This window comes from Myripristis murdjan, chromosome 7 (genome assembly GCF_902150065.1).
Source record: "Myripristis murdjan chromosome 7, fMyrMur1.1, whole genome shotgun sequence".
NCBI lineage: Eukaryota > Metazoa > Chordata > Actinopteri > Holocentriformes > Holocentridae > Myripristis > Myripristis murdjan.
In genome coordinates, this window is record NC_043986.1 from 6,979,526 (window position 1) to 6,997,025 (window position 17,500).

Sequence of the window (17,500 nt, forward strand, 5' to 3'; positions counted from 1 at the left end):
GAAGGGATGAGGAGGGATGGAGGGATGGTGGGCTAAATGGAGGAGGAGGGAGGAATGGAGGGAGGGATGGAGTTACCGAGAGGGAGAGAAAATTAGCAAGAGAATAAGGGGGGGGGGGTTGAAAATCAGTGAGCTCGGCGAAATGTCAGAGTGAAAAGAGGGAGGCCGAGGGAGAGGATAAGGATATTAGCGAATTAGAAAGAGAGATGAGAGGAGGATGAGGGGAAGAGGAGAAGAGGAGAGGGGGGAGAGGAGGAGAGAAAATAGAGGCGGATTCCAAAAATGTACAGTGAATTAGTTCTGCCTCATGAAACTGGCAGTTCTGGCTGAGATACGCTCTGGGGCCAGGATTTCTCTCATGTTTGTGTGTGTGTGTGTGTGTGTGTGTGTGTGTGTGTGTGTGTGTGTGTGTGTGTGCATGCTCCGTGTATTGTGCCAATACGAGTGTGTAGTTGCGCGGGTGCACGTGTGTATAATACGTATGTTCTTGTGTGTGTTTGTCTGCCTGTATCTGAGTGTGTGCGTGCATATACAGTATGTGGTGATTGTGTGTGTGTCTCTGTGTGTGTGTGTGTGTGTGTGTGTGTGTGTGTGTAAAGAGCATCACTGCAGAACAGAGCCGAGCTGAGGCACTGTTGACATTTAGACAAAAACACGAGCTCCGTTCTTTAAAAAGAGCAACTTTGCGGAGCGAAGCCGGGTGAGAGCTAACAGGGTCAGACGTGGCTGCTCCCGCTGCTATCGAGCAGCAAACAGAAGGACAAGTAAACTGCACTCGTCTCTCACGTCAGAACAACTCATTTAATCTGGAATAGAGCCTCAAAAGCGGCATGAGACCACGTTTGCTTGTGTAAAAACACACCAGTTTAAAAGCGCGGCTGCACGTGTAAAGTCTGTGCAAACTGAAACCCCACAGATTCGCCTGTTTTGCGCCCCAAAAAAATGCATCGAGTAACAACTGTGGAGGGATTTTCTCCAAAAGTCAAAATTTCTCCTAAACCACAGCAAGCGGGGCAAAAACCTTGACTTATGCACAATTACAGTAAGTTGGTTATATTTTAAAAGTTCAGACGCTGTTTTTGTGAAAAAAACAAATTTGCCTTTTGAAAAACTTTACAATGCCACAGAGGTGAGACAACGGCTTCTGCTTGTTGAGCGACAAATGATGAAACATCTTGAAATAAACAGGATCGCAACATTAGTCTAAATTCAGCACGACTTGATTCAACAACAACAACAACAAAAATAATAATAACGTCTCCAGTTGTGTTGCATTTGCATTGGAAGAAGTTCAGCTCATATCCATATAAATAAGTTGAAATAATCTCTCCCCGGTGGCAGTGTTTTCTTGCCGCCTTGCTGTAAGAAAAACAAGATTGTGTGACTCAATAGCAGATTAAATGATTTAGCGGGCTGTTTGTCGACATGTCCTGAACGTTCAACGCCTACCTGCTCTCCTCCGTGTGTGTGTGTGTGTGTCTGCGCTCAGAAACGCCTCACTAATAAATGTGCAAAAGGTGAAGATGCACATTTTTGCAGCGTGTTGTAACATCCGAGACTGATAAATTCACTTTGTTGTAAGTGGAAATGAAGATAATCCCACATTATGAGAGTCCTCGCATGGCCAAAAGATTCAGCTCCACCAGTGATACAGTACAAACACACTCACACACACACGCACACACACACAGAGCCAGGGACAGCGTGTAAAGGTCGCTGACGCCTGTCCTTCACTGTCATCTGACTCATCCCCGCCATTCCCAGGTCCTCTGGCTGTTCGCTGTGTGTGTGTGTGTGTGTGTGTGTGTATGTGACCCTGAGTTACAGCATGTTGAGTCAGCTTCTCGCAGAGTCTAAAAACACCCACATGTTTTCTTGTGCACTGTGCCGGCACATAATATCTGGGTCAGTCTGCATTCTGCCTTTTGTAATGACTTTTGTAATGTCTTGTAATTTCCCCGGGAGCAGGCGGGCGTCATCGTCCGAGGGGAAACGAGTGAATGAACTTGTGACCTTTTTGGGGTGAAGGGCCGTCGCTCCGACCGTTCGCCATCGAGCGAGAAAATATGCAAAGGTAAACATGTTTTGGTGGTAAAGTCGAATACCACAGCTGGGTCACGGCCTTCTGCGTCTGATACTGAGGCCAAAGGCACCCATTACAAGCGAAAGATGTCAATATTAGACATGGAGGATGATGATGTGGTATGAAGAGCGAGAAAGTCCACAAAGGGAGGTGGTTGGGTCGGACGGTGGGTGTGTGAGTCACAGGATCGAGACCGAGACCGTGTCCATTTTTATGTTTTGGGGCCTAACCCTAAACTCACCCTAACCCGAACCCGATTTGTTTTGCTGCCTAAACCACCTGACACTAATGGTGTTTACATGGACCATAATATTCCACTAGTAATCAGAATAACAGCCCAATCAGATTACAAATGCCTCATGTAACCACCTCAATCAGAAGAGACTGGCCCGAGTCTTTCTGCTTATGTTTCCCCCACGTGGAGGAACATCGGGTGATGTGACGAGTTTCTGGGAGGGACAGAAACACGGCAGCAGCAAAACACAACTTGGTTTGTGGCTGATAATTTTTTTTGTTTAGATTAACTCTTTAAAGGACTGTTGAACACCTCCGTAGTGGAAAGGCTGGAAACCGCGAGTTGTTGAAACATGAGTTTGAAAAGACGAACAAAGCTGGAATCCACCGAACCATCGAGCAAATCACAAACCTGCTAGAAAGGTTTGAAGGCTTCCTGTTACAAGAATAAAAGTCCAAACCAGCAGCCAGGATCATTTTTACAGTCTGATGGACAACCTGATGGGGGCGCCACCACGGGACAACATGATTTAGCCTGGATTATATTTATGTTTCCAGCAGATTAAATGCTTCCCAGCATGTCAAATGTCAAATTGAGCATGTCAGAAGTAAATGCACATTTTTATTTAGCCTCCATGTAAACAGTTCAGCTGGAATCTCTAATATAATGATTTCAATTTGTTTGAAGAAATATTGTCCATGTGACGTGACACGTGGCAAAAGTAAAAAAAGCCCGTCGCTTCTCATCCTGAAGCTGAACGGTGCCTTTGGCTTCGGTATCAGACGTGAAAGGAGGCGTGACCAAGCTGCGGTATTTGACGACCTGGGGATGAGAATGTGTCGCTAATATATATGTCAATATCAGTTTCACTGTTCTTTGTCACAATGTGCTGGTGTCTGTTCGACAGCTGTTTCCTGCAGCACAGGAAGTGACACGTTTTATGTTTCCAGTTTGTTTGGAAGAAACGGAGGAGGAAGGACTGAGCAGCTGGCACGAGCAGCGACAGCCACCGCGGCTGAACGGATAATAGAAGAAAAGAGAAACTCAAACTCCATCAGAAGAAAAATTCAAGGAGAAAGGCATCACACTGACAGGTAATTACCACAAGCAGTTGACACCAAAAGTGGAATTAAACAAGAACAAATATATTTCTACCTTAAATAAACACCATTTTGTAGAGTTGGGAACACGATGAGAGATGAGAAGAGGAGAGGAAATGAATTAAATGATAACTAGCTTTGGATGTCCACTTGTTAGTTCTGTGATATTACATTAAGTTACACTGCATTACATCATTTAATAGACACTTTCGTCCAAAATGACTTACAGAAAGGACATTTTGTCAGCGCAACACTCATCATGTTCACTTTATTTCACAGTAGCCACCCAGATTTTTCTCAAAATATATCTATAATTTGTTAGTATGGAAGGAATGCAAGTGGGAGGCAGATGAATGTGTGTATGTATGAAGCCTCGGTCTCCTCTGAGAGACGGTTCATGGTGCGGTACAGTACGGCGTGTCATGCTTTAGTGTCCAGTCACACTGTACCATATTCTGTTACGTTGTGTTGTATCGTGTTGCAGTAAGAACACACGACCACTCGCACAAAAAAAACAAAAACCAAACAGACTTCTGCGTGAGAGACAACAGGACCAGAGACATCCTTACAACCTGACAAACACCTTAATCCATTATTCAACATCCTAACAAACAGACCCACGGCCCAAACAAACCGACCGACTGCCAGACAAACACGGCGCCCCGTAACAATCAACCGCGGACACAAACAAACAAACAAACAAACAAATGCAGCCGTTCTCCGCTTCTGTGCAACGCTGAAATGTGACTGAATGCTTTCCCAGTGAAAATCAGCAGGCTTCCCCATGGGCGACCAAGCCATGAATAAATGAACAAAAAAACACAGAATTTACATCAGCATGTTTGTATTTATATAATATTTTGAGCAGATTTGGACTTTCACTGCGCGAAAACCTCAAGGATCTGGAAAAGTGATGACTGGGATATTTCAAGATTTGACCCACATATGATGAAGTCAGTGTTGGACGCTCTCCAACATGGACACTCTGCTCTCAGGTCAGTCTCAGATTTCATGTCTGGATCATGTCCAGCTCTGCAACGGGAACACTGTGATGCTGCTGCGATCTGGAGTTCAGATGGTTTATAACCCATGTATGTCAATGCAGGTGTGCAGGTATTTTGTTATAATACCTAAAATGTCTTTGGTCATGTGGCTGAACATCTGGAGGGAATGCATAACCACATCTTTTTTTAATAATTTGACCTATAACTGTATTTGAAGGAGAGAATCAACACATATAACACATACAGTACAGGAAATATTTCCAAAAGAATCAATGAAATCCAGTCGACAAAATGAAAAAAAAAAATCTCCAGCTTAACAATTCGCTTTAGTCTCATATTCATTTTTTATAAAGTCCTGTTTCCTGGCAGATCTCACTTGTTTCCAACACTAATCCACTTGTTTCCTGAATTTTCTTGAATCAAAATGTCATTTTCTTGATCCCAGTGGGCTGATCTGCCTCATTCTGTCTTGTTTCAAGTTCAACATATTTTTACTTGTTCACAGAAAAAATGCTGAAACAAGTGAAACTGCACTGGAGGCCGTCTTAACAAAAAAAAAAAAAAAAAAAAAAAAAAAAAGATTTTAACCCTTAATATGAGACGACTTGAAAAGTTTTTTTTTTTTTTTTTTTTGCAGTGCACATACACAACTTGTTTACCAACTCCTGCCTGAGAACACTTATGAAAGATTTTTCCAGTATTAATGCTAGACACAAACAATTTCTTCTGTCAGGCTTTTTCATGTTATATCACATTTGGTTTTCAAAGGAATGATGTATAAGGCTATTTTTGAGGTTACAAGTGTGAATGATTTTTTATCTTATCACCACTTTTTATTTCTGGAGGGTCGCTTAAATCACTAAGAATGTAGGACAGTCATATATAATTAAGCATACAGGGCAGAAGCAAACACACAAGGCAGACCTTAACTCTCCCATCCAATCACATCCTCCTTATATATCCTAATATGTGCCTGTAATGCTTATATATGCCTTTTCAGTCATTACTTAACTCTTAATTTCTCAGTTTACAATAGACTGCAGACTGTTTATACTTATTGTATTATGTAGGATGACTGAATAAAAATACTGCTACTACTACTACTACTACTACTACTGCTGCTACTTATATGCAAATATCTGGTCATTATTCAACAGTCACATCAGTATCAACAGACTGTCACGAGCCTGAAGGCAACAACCTCCACCTGCAGCTCCTTCTTTGCCTTTGAAGACTTTTGGCTCCGCCCACTGAGGTTTAACTCAACCAATGAGATTATTTCTGCAGCTCCAGAGCAAAATCTCAGTGCACGCCTCACACACTCCAGATCACAGGCATGTTCATGTTTTTAGACGCAGGAACTTCCCGACCTCAGAGCCAAGAGTCATGCTGAGGAAAAAAAAAAAAAAAAAGACTGGGATTCCCCGAAAAACACGACAATCTGAGCCTGACTGTGACAGGCAAAGGAACCTCTGTTGCACAGCGGGCTTCCAGTGTGTGTGTGCATGTGTGTGAGTGTGTGTCACAGCACTGCACTGCACCTGCAGGCTGATGTCTGTGTAGTGTTTGACACCGACTCCACCACCACCTTTAATAATACACTGGATCACAGTGAGAGCGCACACACACACACACCATCAACACACAATGCACACACATACAAGGAGAACGAAGCCCACTCACATACAGATGAATTCAGCAATTGCACAAACACCGGTACAGGTTCTCTCTCTCTCTCTCTCTCTCTCTCTCTCTGTGACTGCAGCTGTTAGTCTTTATTTTTTCTTTAAAAAAATGTCTCTGTCTCTGTATTTTTTGTTCCCTCCTGTCAGTCTGACCTGCTGCCATTTCTCTCTTCCTGTTCCTCTTTCTCTTTCTCTGCTTCACTCTCTTTCCTCTTCATCTCCACATCATCCACATCTCTCTTTCTATTAACTCGCCCTCTCTTTGTTTTAACCGTCTCTATTAATATCTGATGAATTAATTCATTTTTTGGCAAACTTTTGAATTCTCCCAAAAAGTAAAATGCAGTTCAGGTGTTTCTCCATCATCTAGTTTTAAAGAAACAAATTGGCTTCCTACTAAAAAGATATCAACACGACAAAAGGAGTCTCTGAAGAAATTATGTTTAGTTTCAGCTAGTGTTGGCCGTATTTCCTACTTTCCTACTTTTACAAGAAGAAAAATAAAGTACAAAGTACATGGTAATGTTTAATAGGGTAAAAAATATCCTGTTATAAATATCCTTTTAAATCCTTTATCAGCTGCAGCAGCACACATGTTGTCTCCGTGCTGAAACGTCCTTGCGGTCTGGTGTGTGTCGGACAAACTCAAAGAGCCTTATAGATTCGCGGATCTGAACATAAGACTGTAATACGTACACAAAACATGGATTATGTTCGCGCTCGACTTTGTACACAGGCTAACTCTGCAGCGTGAGGAAAGTTTTTGGGGAATAGAGAAAATTTCATCGTCTCCTAGAGGTGATCACACCGATCTGCAGAGCCCTTTGGCATAAACGAAGAACTGAATTTGTCACGTTTCGTCTAATTTGTCAAATGTGATGGAAGCCTGCTCTTATGCTTCTTGTTGTTTTATCTGTGTAACTTGAAGAGAGCTTTTTGTGTTTTGTTTCTGACATGATGGTAGCCTTTTGGCACTAATGAAGTATTGCTTTTTCCTCCAACTATTTGATTTTTCATTCTGACTGTGTGCTCCTGTGTGTTTTTTTTGTGCTTTTATCTTTGTAGAGTCTAACAGAGGTTTATATTCTTTTATTTCTCATATGGTATTAGCAGCACTTGGACACAGACTGCTGCAGCTCCCACCCTTAGGTTCATTATCCAATAGTTTTGTTCAGCGAATCATCCAGAGACAGGTCTAGGTTGACTATATATGATGTTAGCCTCATGTGTTTGTCCATGTTTACTGAGATGAAGACAGAGTAAAGTCTAGTTTTCACCATTAAAAGCTGTAAATGAATCAGTCTGCTCCAGTTCCTCTCGTTTTCCTCTGCAAGTTTGTTATCGTAGACCAGCTAATGATCTTACGACTACAGCGGGAAAATCTATTCACCAGAGCAATAAACATCGACTTTGGAGGCTGCAGTAGGTAGAAATGTCCAAAGCCACTTTTGAACCGCTGTGCAATGAAACTGAACCTGATATAACAAGCAAATGCATTGACAAAGGCATTAATAATTTTATAACTGACCACAAAAAACTTTTGTTGTTTACCTTCAGTGCATCATAATAAAAAAATACATAAAACAAAATATTAGATGGAACCCAAGAATTTATTTTGCTTTATATCCATTTGTCTGTGCTCATATACCAATGCATGTTGTGATTACAAACAGAGAAATCAGAGAGATTTTGTAAAGGCTGCAAGAATGTTCAAAAATGAGGAGAAAATACAATTTACTTTATGTTTATTGGCACTTTCTCTCTTTCTCTCAGCATCTTCCATGCTGATTTGGCAGCAATGTTGGCCGATATTTTCAAGGTATTATCAAAGTGCATGCATGGCAGGGGATGGTTAGAGGAAAAGTTTCTGCATACTCAGAACCCCCCACCACACACACACACATACACACACACTCACACCGTCCACCACCCATAGACAAAATGAGTACCTGATTATTTGTCATCGATGGGCTGTATGCAGCAGTGATGACACGCTGCCTGTCTGTCACCGCTGGTTTAAACAGCCTCTGATAAACATTGATTAGGTGTCAGTGCCGATGCTCTGCCTCCATCAGTTATATATTTTACATGGTGTGGGACAGAGTGGACAAATCAGAAACTGTTGTGCCGGAGCTGTGTGGGCAGCCAGGCATGGGGACGGAGAGAGACTTTGATTTTTTTAATGGTTTTTAATGAAAAATCTGTTTCAGGGTGCATGTGCATTAAGCACGTTTGGACCGGTTTATTCATGGAGGTTGTGGAGGGTTCACTTCTTTAGTTTGTTTCATCTGGCCAGTCGAGAGGGGTGTCTTTTCAAACCCAGACACCTGAAAATGTGATCTGTTAGAAGCGAGAATGCAATCCGGACCAACAACGAGAAACAACCCTCGAACACAAGGGTTTATGGGTAAGAGAAACTACACTTTGACAACTGACAGCCAGCAGTTGATGATGCTTAGAAAGTCGAGCAGAACAAAATGAATGTAGGCTCCAGACGCCTGACCTGCCTGTTAACTTCACAAAAACACAAGTGTTGGTGATGTTACGAAGCTGAGCCAGAGCCAGACCGGGACAAGAAAACTGACCATCACCATGGATAATAACAGATGCACATACTGAAGTTGTTTTAAAGAGATTAAAACTATTGATTCTTAAACACAATGGAGGCGTTTGTCTTCACGTAAATGACAAGAATGACATCAGGTGTCATTCTTGTTCTGATGAAATGAAAATGAGAGCTCATGCTCATGTTACCAGATATCGGTCAGGGAAAATCAAATCCCCTTTACCACAGAAAAAAAGCTTTTTCAGAGATTTCAGTGTGGTTATTCAGTATGCAGTATAATCCAAGTGTCTGTTTGCATACTCAGTATTTCCCGCATATAATACGCATATTTTCGCTCAAATATTGCTGCAAAGCAACTTTTGCAGTAAAATTTCAGTGAAAATATGTTTGTTTGTTTTGCTGTGGTAAAATTATGAAATGATGGCCCTGGTGTTTTGCAGTGGATCAGAGGAGGCTGGCATTTTTGGAGTACGAGTTTACAATGATGCCTTGTGGGTAAAACTGTCTTCCTCGGAGGTTGAAGGCAGCACAAGGTGTGTATTCAATACAAAAATAATACATGAAGTTTTCCTTTTTGAGTCCAAGAGTTCAGGCTTGTCCAGCTGAAGTTGGACAGACTGTAACTGGATTTGTGTCTTGATTAAAGCACCAGCTCCCACAAGAGAAGCTGCAAATCCAAAATAAATTCATGCATCAAATTAAAGCAGAGAAATGCACTTACGAGTACGTGTACACACAGAGCGTAACACACACTTACTGCACACAAGCTAACTGCACATCTATGGATTTCTGTAATGTGGATACCCAAAGGTCTGATGAAGAAGCCGGCTGGGAAGCAGGAGGCTGAAAGTTTGAATTAAGCCTTGCTGAGGAAAATCTAACAAAGCAGAGAGTCTTCCCCGCTGCACACTGACATTATTCTGTATATGAATGCATACAATTACATGCACGCGTGTATTTGTATGAATGCTAAAAAGTAGGGCACCGACAACCAACAGCATGTCTGCTCAGCAAAGCTTTACTGCGTGAATAAAAGAGATTTAATTGACAAAACACGATGGTGAAACCCGTGGTTATGTTCTCGTTAGTTTCTATGTGTTTCGTCTTTGTTCTGAGGAGCAAAAGCTAAGGAGAAGCAGATGTTCCCAGATCAATAGCCTATAACCATTAATTCACACGCATGGCTAGGAAGACCCCTGACAGTGTGATCAATAGAGAGAGAAAATGGGACGAGGCACATGGGACAAAACAGCAGGCAGCATCCAGCGGTCTGAAATGGTATCTTGAAGAAACACAAACATGTGGGCTGAGCCGTGTTTTTACATGGACAGTTGCATGAATATTAAAAGGATTTCATCCTAACACATAATATCCACCAGTGGAAAATACTGATAACTAGTGATGTAAAGCTAAACGTTATTATCAGATTATTTAGCATCTATGTTATGGTCTCACATGCACCTTTGACAGGGGGTTCATACATGTTCCTCAAATACCGAGTGTTGGATTTCACTTAAACCTCATCTAAGCTGTCTCCTCCCTCTTTTGGACATGTGTCTTTCACTGAAGCAGATTGAAAAGGTGAAATCAAATCGTTTTAGCTTTCAGCTGATCAAGCTTTTTCCAGGAGGAGCACATCTTCCTAATGTGTTTTTGTGGCAGTGCACGTCTGTTTTGCACAGAGAAGCGGCTGTGCCTGCAGCTCCTCAGCCTGCGGTTCACAATCTGGGACCAGGCTCATTAAAATTATAGCACTTGTAAAACCAGGCACTGTAAAAAAAAACAAAAAAAAAACAAAAAAACAAAACAGGCCCCGTAACTCTGTTACACTCCAAGCCCGCAGGTTAATAATCCCTGAATTATTTAATATTTACACAAAAGCTGCCTCTTTATGGCTGCTCTTCCAACTGTTTAGTGACGTGGGAGCAGTTCCAGTCTGTTTTGCATTTTGAAGGAAACTCTTTCTGTGTGCAGACAGCTGTGTGTCTCGGGAGTGCACGCCCTGGTGTGATTATGGATGCAATACCACAGGTGCCAAGTTGGGAAACAGCTGAATCAGCCAGCGAGCTGCACCACACTGTCAGGACATAGCTGCAGTATTGTGAACATACCCCTTAAATGTCATATTTCTCTTTAGTGCATGCACGATTAAGTGTATGCAACAGCCATGACTTGCAAAAACGAGCATGCTCCGTGACGATTTCGACGCGATGCACTGGAACGGCGCCCGGCATCACGTTGCTTTCGTTTCCCCTCATCGCCTAAATGTGCGTGTAGCGATTTTAACATCAATAATTTATTTTGTTAGGTACGGGTTCTGCTGAATTGCAAGTAATACACACCTGGTTTCCATCTCCATTATTCTTACCATATAGCTCCAGCTCCGTGTTAGCTGAGCTCATCTGAATGCATTATCTGTTATCGAGGGTTCATCAGTGTTACGGCTTCATCAGTGTCGCCTCACATGGAGCACCTTTAAGTTTCACCGTGGGTGCTTTACTATTACAAGGTTACAGGGCCTATTATCTGGCATTTTAGCTGTTCAAAAAAAAAAAAAAAAAAACACCTGGCATTTTCAGTCCACCGTTGCCGGGAAAAGAAAACCCCATTAAGCGATTTTAATTTGACACGGTGCAACATGATTGCGAGCAGCAGGTACGAGACACACTTGTGACAGGACAGATGGCAGAGTGGATGTTGTTTCCTCGGGCTCTTTCCTTTCTGATGGTTTTCCGTGTTGACCGCAGGATGAGGAAACAGGTGCAGTCAAAGCTCGGAAAGTTTGGAAAGACTAAAAATAAGTTTGTGAGCTACTTTTTTTATTTTTGTACATTTTTTTTTTATTGTTCTTACGTCTGCACCGTCTTAATCTGGCCTTCTTTTGGCTCCTGTTATTACACTGACTATTGTTCTTACTTTTCTAACTTCTTATACTGTTCCTATTGTCCTCCTTTTCCTTGTGCTTTTACTTTTGTTCTTGTATGGATGTACAGCCCTTTGACTGGCTGTAAAAAGAAGATTGATTTTTTCCTTTTTTTTGGTCTGATAAATGCCATATAAAAAAAAATAAAGTTGATTATTATTAGCATAATGAGAGCACACTGTTATTTGCAAGAACACACTGCAAAAATCTCTTAACAAGTCACTCAGTGTCTCATGATTGGTCCTAAAATCATGTTTCTCTTCAAACACAGTAAAAAAAAAAAAAAAAAAAAAAAAAAAAAATCTGACAGTGGGATGAGATAATCCCACTTGTTTCTGGTGCAGTTTACCTTGTTTTAGGATTTTCTTTTCTTGGAATGAGTATAAATATGATGGAACAAGACAGAATAAGGCAGATCAGCTCACTAGGATAAAAAAAAAATGACAAAAATAAATTAATTCGCATTGGAAACAAGTGGGATTATCTCTGGCACGGGCAGATTTTTTTTTTTTTTTTTTCTACCTTGTTTGAAGAAAAACAAGATTTTATTTGAACTCAGAAACTCAGAGGCTTAATGAGAAAGTGCTAAAAATAAATTATGCCATTTCGGGATAAATTTCCGCCCTGCAGGTGACCGTATAGAAATACTCCGCTGGGATCGCCTGCCGTTTAACAGGCAGGGGAAGACATCCTGAAATCACTGGAGTCTGTTTTCATGTGGAGGGTAATAATTCATGTACGACAGCACGGGCGTAAAAACTAGGTGAGGGGTCAAAGGTGAGATGGAGTGAATAAAGCAAGAAGAAAGAGGGAGAGAGGGGAGGGAAGGAGGAGGAGAGGGAGCGCGTGATGGATGGGTGAGATCAGAAGATGAGGAGGAGGACGCATGAAAAGAGAGAGAGAGAGAGAGAGAGAGAGGGATTTCCAGCACGAGAGACTGTCCTGATTCTCTCAGTGAATTCAGGCTTTAGTTCCACATCAGCTCCTGTTTTGAGACGGAAGAAAGAGGAGGAGGACGGGAAAGGAGCGGGACAGGGGGCTGAGGGGGGAGGAGGGGGTTAACGATGTTGGCAGTAACACAGCAGCTGTCCTGTAACGCTCTTATGTAATCACACACACACACACACACACACACACACACACACACTAATACATCCTGTACATTCATGTTGAAAAAAAGAAAAAACAGTACAAATACGACGTGTGTTCATATGTGTGGAAGTGTTGTTTTGTTTGATGATGCAACAGAGCGATGAGGACAGAGAGATTTGACAATGTTATATGGACGCGCACACACACACACACACACACATATATATATACATAGACTTACATTCAGTTTATGGAGATGTACCCCGACCCCAACCAAAGCCACTACACACTTGACCCTAAACCTAACCTTAACCTTAACCTAATCCTAATTTGAACCTAATCCTAATCTTAATCTAAACCTAACCTTAACCGCTGACTCTTCTTCCAAATGGGGACGCTGCTTTTGTCCCCATTTGGACAAGCCGTCCTCAGTTACCGGGTCTTAAGTCTGGTGTGTGTCCCTGAAGGTAGTCAAACACACGCACGCACGCACGCACGCACACACACACACACACAGAGAAAGAGGATGCTGGTAGTCCATTCTGTTGCATTGAACTGAGTCGATCGACCAGAATATGGATTATTGGAGAAGCAGGGACATAAGATCTATGTGAAGGTCAGGGTGTTTCCTTCACATTAAAGGCATGGCTGCTTAGCCATTTCATTTTATTTCATTTTATTTTATTTTATTTCTTTTTAGTTTTATTTTATTTTATTTTGCTTTTTCCATTTCATTTCATTTTTTATTTAATTCTTTTTTTATTTTTATTTTTATTTTTATTTTTTGTGGCACATTTTACCCTGTAGATAATTGAATATTACAGTGTATAAGCGTGTAACACTGTTTTTCCTGGTGTGGAGGTTTCCCGAGTGTCACACAGTGAGACACATAAATACAGACTCAAATCTTTAAAGAATATTAACAAGAGTACAGACAGAAAACAGTTATGATGATCAAAAGACATTAATAAGATAATGAGCAGCTGTGTGTGTTTGTATAAACAGCACAGCAGCACTGACCGTAAAGCTGGAGTACTTTTGTATTTTTGAAGGACATACTTTTCACTGTGGGTAAGTGGCTTATTTATAATACATAAGCATGTATGACTAAGACAGTACACTGCACTATAATGTTATTGCACTATTATTATGATTATGATTATTATTATTATTATTATTATTATTATATTAGTAGCTTAATTTGGCAGTGTATGTCGTGTATATGTATGGTTTTTCTTTAATAAATTGTGATTTTTTTTCCTGTATTGCGTTACTTGTTGATGCCTCTGCAGTGACTCTCTGAATAAAAATGATCTGAACTGAATTAAATTTAAAATGAAAAACATGTAAAATGCATGGTGGATGTCCCACTGTCATAAAAACAGAACAGAATAGAATAGAATAGAATAGAATAGAATAGAATAGAATAGAATAGAATAGAATAGAATAGAATAGAACGTGTGTGTCTGTCTTGAGGCAGTCACCAGTTACGTTTATAACAAACACAATGAAACCTGATGAGCTAAAGATTTCCACAGAAGCCATCAGCAGTTCACCAGCCTCTACTGTTTACTGCTATTGACAACACAATAACACACACACACACACACACACACACACTGCACTCCTCTGTCTCCCTTGAGGCTACTCAAGGTTAAAGCTCACCTCAATCCTATGAGAAATTTACTGCCTACCTCCAAGCTACATCACACACACACACACACACACACACACACACACACACACACACACACACACACACACACTGCAGTCCGATACGAGGATTTTTACTGATTTGTATCCAAGACGACCGATTGGCCAGGTAGAGAGGGCTGAGTCTACTCCCATTGGGTCCAGGGAAGCCTGGATTATAATCTGATTGGTCAGAGTGGTCCAGTGGGTGTTTCCTAATTGGTTTATGACTGTGTGCAAAGGGGCTTTTGTGTGTGAGTGTGTGTGTGTGTGTGTGTGTGTGTGTGTGTGTGTGTGTATGATAAGAGACAGAAAGTGAGGGTGAGCGAGGCGTGGAGTGTGTGGGAGTGCTGTCTGTGCGATTCCACTGGGAGTGTTTGGGAAATTCATGCCTCCCCAGCAAATCATAGAAATATTTATCTGTGTGTCTTCATTTCTTTCCAGTCATGCTTCTTGACTTTTTCCCATTAAAAACACTTTTTTTATTGTAATTGCAAAGGTATGCATGCATTTTTCTGTATTTTGTTTGCTATGAGGTGAAACGTTAGATCCCTTACAGAAATCTTGCAGTGAAGCGTCTCCGGATTAATGAATTTTTACTGCGGGATTTTCTGAATAATTCCCTTTGAGGGCACAGCAACAGTACAGGAGCCTCCATCAAGACTGCATCTGCATTTACTAAGGCTGCTACATAATTGTTTAGCGATCATATAATTATTATCAGTGTTGTGATGGTAAACAAAGACCAATTTGAAGAAAAAATGATGATATTTTCAGAAAACTTTACCTTACCTTAACTATAATGCAGGCGGGTGAGATGCTGTTTACTACTGGGGATGGGGTAATTTCAAATTCATTATATTGTAATACATTCATTCATGTATGTGTATGTATGTGTATTATTCTCCTTATTCCACATTGTTTGCCAGTTGAATCTAGGGGCTCTAGTTTCGCAGACCAGGCGAGGCGGGGGCGTAGCGCAGATGCGCTTCGCCAACTGGGTGTGGCCAGGTGGATTTTCCAAGTTTGGCACGCCATGCTCGGTGGCGCAAGTACTCCGCCGTCCCTCCTACCGGCGGAGGGGAGGAGAGAAGGCGTGGAGTGGGTTTGACACAGCCGATTCACATTTAACCAATCAAATGAGCCCCTGTCCTCGCCTTTAAAATGCGCTGCGCGAAGGCGTAATGAAAGTTTACACAGCTGATATGGAGGTCTATTGCCGCAGGCGGAGCGGAGCCCAGGAGACAGGCGCGGAGCGGAGACCGGCGAGCAGTGCGCACACGTCACCAAAACCTCACAGGCAGGCTTCCGGAATGTCAGGCACATGAACGATGCAATAAATACAGAAAAAAACACTATTCAATGCTACGATCACAATCAGCACATACATATATCTCCATATCAACTGTCCCGTCACAGCTGATGTCAGATCAAAGGAGACTGGCACCGTTTATGCTGATTGTGAGGTTTTGGTGATGTGCGCCAGCCAGCCAAACTTCCACTGCGCCGGCTCCGCTCCGCTTTGCGCTGAAAGTAGACGTGGTTTCAGGAGGCGAGCTTTTGGCACGAAACTGTCACTGCGCCAAGTTGAATCTGTCGGCACCTCCCCCCGCTGCGCCACCACTCCCATCTCCGCGCAAGTCCGTCTGCGAAACTTGGACACTGTCCGCCTCTCCCGTTTCGCCGGTCGAAACTAGCTCTGCGCGGGGTTCGCCTCACTGCGCCACCCCGCGCTGCGCCGGGAAACTAGAGCCCTAAATGTTTGTTGCTTCCATTGACCATCTGCAGTTTCTGTGTGGCTTTTATTGTGAAATTTGGAAACGGCAAAAAGTAGAACCAACAAAGCGGAAGCAGGTTGTGTACTGAATGTACTGAATGTACTGAAGTAAAAGTACTGACTTTAAAAAATACTCAAAAAGTACAAGTACACAAAAAAGCTACTCAATAACAGTAACATGAGCAAATACATTTAGTTACCTCCACCTCTGCTGTTTGAATTGATGATGAGGAGATTTGTACCAGCCCGAGCAGGCGGATAAACTCTGCTGTGAAAATAAAAGGCTGGGTGAACTGGGTTGAGGTGGGTTCATCCTCCACCACCTCCCAGACTATTACGGTAAATGCAAACCTCATGAGTCTCAGAGGTGTTTTTCTCTCTCTCTGCAGGATTTTTCAGCCGCTGACATTTGAAACAGCCGACTGACTCGAGCCGCACCGGCAGAATTCAACATACATCCAAAGAAACAGATTTCCCCCGGACCACCTGCAGTATTAACATAATAGAGTGGAGGAAAGTGCAGTATCCATCCATTTGTGAAGATGATAATTTGAGCCGCAGGCGGGGAGAAGACCTGCCTGAGCCGAGCTGACAGGCTTTTGAAGGGACTTGTCAGTAAATATAGTGATTCATAATAAATATTAGGCTGCAGCAAGAGTTTGTCAGGCGGAGGAGCTCCTGCTGAGGCCCAGTTCTCACTCCCACCATCTTTTTTTCCTTCATCTCTTTCTCCGTTTCCCTTCCTCCCCGCCTCTCCCTCTTGATCTCATCCCTCATTCATTTTCTCCATCACTGTCATCTCGATATATATGAGAAAAGGAAATAGACGCGAGATTGAGTTCATGAACAAATTGACTGACAGTCTGTGTGGCTGCGTCTCCGCTTCTTATTCGTATGTGGGCCACCACAACAAAACAAAACAAAAACAACAATATAATTTAGCGAGCAGAGGACGGTGGTTGTGCTGCGAAGCTCCGGTGATTGAAATGCGAAACAAGAAGCCCGTAAAGAGCCGGCGGGCTCTATAAGATACATAATGGCTTTAAAAATGTAAATGTTGGCTGATTATTTGGTCAGGCGATATCTGGCATTTTCAAACAGCGACAAAGCAGATAACGATTCGTTAAATTAAATGAATAATCATTTAAGTTCAGCAATTCGGTGTCTAATTTCTTCTTTCTTATTAGATCAAGGTATTTCATCAGATGACAAAACAACAACAACAAAAAAACATGATGTTGACATTTTATCCCAGCCTCATATCAGTCCATCGCTCATTTGAAAGTGCTACTTTAAGCATCTTTAAAGATCAATACATCTCTGCCAAATTAATTCTGGCACCT

At 42.0% G+C, this 17,500-nt stretch overlaps 1 protein-coding gene and 1 long non-coding RNA gene across 2 annotated transcripts in view; one reads left to right on the forward strand and one right to left on the reverse strand.

Annotated features, from left to right (window-relative positions):
- Positions 1-6,577, forward strand: part of LOC115361960 (uncharacterized) — a 23,417-nt gene extending 16,840 nt beyond the window's left edge. Inside the window, exons 2-3 of the long non-coding RNA XR_003928468.1 lie at positions 967-981; positions 6,565-6,577. This is a non-coding gene — a long non-coding RNA (uncharacterized LOC115361960). The remainder of the gene's footprint in view (positions 1-966; positions 982-6,564) is intronic.
- The window catches only part of bsna (bassoon presynaptic cytomatrix protein a), a 192,735-nt gene that overhangs the window by 71,135 nt on the left and 104,100 nt on the right, over positions 1-17,500 (reverse strand).